The sequence below is a fragment of the Triticum urartu genome, unplaced genomic scaffold (genome assembly GCF_003073215.2).
Source record: "Triticum urartu cultivar G1812 unplaced genomic scaffold, Tu2.1 TuUngrouped_contig_6030, whole genome shotgun sequence".
NCBI classification, from domain to species: domain Eukaryota; kingdom Viridiplantae; phylum Streptophyta; class Magnoliopsida; order Poales; family Poaceae; genus Triticum; species Triticum urartu.
Window position 1 is genome coordinate 12,336 of NW_024116756.1, and position 4,256 is coordinate 16,591.

A 4,256-nucleotide genomic window follows, 5' to 3' on the forward strand; every position below is an offset into this window, starting at 1 on the left:
TTTGCCTTACCCAGATTTGAATCCCCCAAGCTGAAAGCACATTGACGGGAGACGATGTTGAAGAGGAATGAATGCGGATGAGGGAGAAGGATTTCTCTGGGATTTGTTTGTAAATCAGACATTCCACAACGTTCATTCGTTTTTGTAATGTTTCACGACTGATCTCACTGTGATAACATCTGCGAGGATTTTTCAAAAGAGATTGTTATACAATTGGTGGCATGACGCAGTACAGGCTGACACGTTACCTGCTACAATTGCAAAGAACAGTCAGGAGTGGAGGTGACTGTTGAAGTGTTGATACACAATAGCTATCCGTTTATATAGCTTAATGTTTCAGTCACTATTCTGAGTTTCTGATCAGTCAGCAGTGAAGGTCGCATCCCAACTCAGAGGTGGACAGCTGACATGTCAACTCTTGACCACTTGGAAAATTGGAAGTCAATCTACCAGAATTCCAAGAACACTGCATTAGAAAATCATCTGATTCCGCGATCAAACATTCGTCGCTGCTCGGTTCGTCAGAGCATCGCTTGCTTGTAGACCAAGGACTGGTACAACTATCTACTTACTCCCAGTTAGCCACCTTCATTAGTACTAAGATCTTGGCCTGATCGATCAATGGATTGGCCGGCTCTCACTCTCACCAGCTTCACGGCGGTCACAATCCTTATCTTCCTACCGTTGAGTGCTTCCGACGATCGGCTTGTCCCTGGCAGGGCGCTGTCCCCAGGTAACTTCATCCTCTCCGATGATGGTGGATTCGCCTTGGGCTTCTTCAGCCCCTCCAACTCCACTCCGACCAGCCTGTACCTAGGCATATGGTACACCGGCATCCCCGAGCTCACAGTCGTGTGGGTCGCCAATCGAGAAACCCCAGCCACCAACACCACTTCCTCTCCACCAACGTTCTCCCTCACCAACACCTCTAATCTGGTTCTCTTCGATGGTAATGGTGGCCGCCGTGTCCTTTGGACAACGACCAACGTGGCCACCGCCGTGGGCTCATCTACCTCAACGGCAGTGCTTCTGAACACTGGCAACCTCGTTATTCGGTTGTCAAATGGCACCATGTTGTGGCAGAGCTTCGGCCACCACACTGACACATTCCTCCCGGGCATGAAGCTACCGATAAAAAATAGCACACATGGCACCGCTGAGCATCTGGTATCCTGGAAAGGCCCTAACGACCCTTCGTTGGGGCGCTTCTCCTATGGCAGTGACCCGAACAGATCCCTACAAGTATTCCTATGGGACGGGGAGCACTCGGTGTCTCGCAGCGCCCCATGGACAGGGTGCCTAGTGATGAGCCAAAGCCAACAACAAGTCATCAGCGTGGGCTGTCCTTTGGAAGTGGCCGTCTGCTGAATGCAACCGCTACAATTACTGTGGCCCAAATGGATACTGCGATGAGACATCCACCACGCCTGCCGTGCCAGCATGCAAGTGTCTCGACGGCTTTGAGCCGACTAACACGGAGGAGTGGACTGCAGGCAGATTCCCGGCAGGGTGCCAAAGGAAGAAGGCGCCGCGATGCAGTGACGGCTTCTTAGCCTTGCCGGGGATGAAGTCACCTGACATGTTTTCTTCCGTGGGCGGGGACATGAGTACGTTCGAGGAGTGCACAGCAGAGTGCAGAGTGCAGCCGCAATTGCTCGTGCGTGGCATACACGTTCAGCAACCTGAGCACTGGCAGGTCTGGAGGAGACGTGACGAGATGCTTGGTGTGGAATGGGGAGTTGGCTGACATAGGAAAGATAGGGGAGCTTGGCGGTGAGACACTTTATCTCCGGCATGCACGCATGGATGCAGCAACTGGTATCAGATCTAGCTTTGTTATTTGTCTATCATTCTACAACTTTCTTTCTTTTCAATAACATGCTTCTAGTTTCATCATCCATTTTTGTGACAGTCAGTTAATATATTAGTAGTTGTATGATCATGATCTTCTCGTCCCTTTTGTAGTTCCACAATCTGATCTTTAAGTTAAGATGGTTGTTACATGACTTAGAAATACTTATTGCTCTCAAAATAGGCTTTTGCCCTGCTTTATACATAAAGCAACAAAAATGTTTTTTTACTGTGTATGTATTTCTTGCATAGGTAGAAGAGCAAAGAGAAAAACAGTGAGGATTGTATTGCCAGTTTTAAGCTCTAGTGTTATGGTACTCATCTGCGTCTTCCTTGCATGGTTAAAATTCAAAGGTACGTTTCCTTGACCCTGCTAAGTAAACCGTCATATATTTTTTTGCGGGGAAAGTAAAACGTTATATTTGACCACCTTATGGGAGTGTAAGTCTCACCACCAAAACTTGGACTGCATCATGTACTACCATAATAATAATATACCCTTAGACTACAGAATCTTATAAATCCCCTGAGTATATAAAACGAGAACAAATAACTTCTTAGATGGCTTATAGCATAGTTTAACTACCCTGAGGAGTGATGCAATGATAACGTACGATCTAGTACCAAATAAGATGGAGTCCTCATGTTAGAGAAACCACATACTTCTGTTGCCCTATTGCAATCGATCATTCGTACACCATGTCCGCCAGAGCCATTGCACTTTGTGTGTGTGTGCGCGCGCGCATACACACAGAATGGGTCACGTTGATCATAGGGGTTGCTGTCTTGTTTCTTTCCATATCATTGCAATCGCTGCTCGGAGATACTTGGTGTTGAAGGGGTTAGCTTAGCTGAATGTACACTCTGCCACATGGTGGTAGGGACACATCGGGGGTTATTTCATTTGCTTCCATGAGTTCATAAATTGGGGAATGGTATACCGACATTAATAGTCAGGTTTCAAATATAACTTTTTTCTTTTGTTGTGTATGTGATATGCTTATTAGAAGGGAAGCGACTATTAACATTGTGGGAGCAGGCAAGAACAAAAAATGGAGAAATCGAAATAAGATAAGTTTGGATGGTATGAATACCTCTAATGAATTGGGAGAAGAAAATCCTCCCCATGATCAGGAATTTCCATTTGTAAGATTAGAAGAAATTGTGCTGGCAACCGACAATTTCTCTGAGCATGATTGGACAAGGAGGCTTTGGTAAAGTATACAAGGTAACTCATTGAATAGATAGTTTCCTAATATTTGTTCTAATAAGAAGAGCTACCTATTTCATATCGCCAGTCAAATCTAATATTCACATTATATTCTCTAGGGAATGGTAGGTGGTCAAGAAGTTGCAATCAAGAGGCTAAGTAGAGATTCTCAACAAGGAACAAATGAATTTAGAAACGAAGTGATTCTGATTGCCAAATTGCAACACAGAAACTTGGTTCGACTTCTTGGATGTTGCGGTGAGGGAGATGAAAAGCTCCTAATATATGAGTATCTTCCTAATAAGAGCTTAGATGCTACCCTTTTTGGTACGTATTCTAATAACAAACCATGATTTCCTAAGACAAGTCAAAACATTTATTTGCTTACATTTGTTTTTTAGATGACTCAAGAAAATTGTTGTTGGACTGGGAGACACGATTTAGTATAATCAAAGGGGTTGCAAGGGGACTAATGTATCTTCATGAAGATTCAAGGTTCACCATAATTCATAGAGATCTCAAAGTTGGAAATATTTTGCTAGATGCCAATTTTAAACCCAAGATAGCAGATTTTGGTATGGCTAGAATCTTTGGTGATAACCAGCAAAATGCAAATACCCAATGTGTTGTTGGAACATAGTGAGTATCCATTGGAAGAAAAATCATATTGATCTTTTAGATTGAACTTTTATCAGATACCGCTTACAATTGAATTGCTCAAATAGTGGCTACATGGCTCCTGAGTATGCAATGGAAGGCGTCTTCTCTACCAAGTCTGATGTCTATAGTTTTGGTGTGTTACTGCTGGAGGTTGTAACTGGCATAAGGAGAAACTCCATTAGTCAAACCATGGGATTCCCTAGCCTCACAGTTTATGTGAGTACATACAAGACTTAAAAGTCAAGTTTTACTTCTAAACATGGATTAAATTTCCAAAGCGTTTTTAGTTTTAAACACAATATGAATAGGAATACTAATATGACATTCTTGGTTTTTCAGTCATGGAATATGTGGAAGGAAGCACTAGTAGAAAACATGGCTTTGGTTCAGGCCGGGTCAGCCCATTAGTCCCGGTTCAGTCCAGAACCGGGACCAATGTGGGCATTGGTCCCGGTTCGTGAGCCCAGGGGGCCGGCCGGGCCACGTGGGCCATTGGTCCCGGTTCATCTGGACCTTTTGGTCCCGGTTGGTGGGA

General features: G+C 44.4%; 1 pseudogene; it reads left to right on the forward strand.

Moving 5' to 3' along the window:
- The first annotated feature begins 586 nt into the window (after positions 1–586).
- On the forward strand, positions 587–3,937 carry LOC125530046 (annotated as a pseudogene).
- The last annotated feature ends 319 nt before the right edge of the window (positions 3,938–4,256 follow it).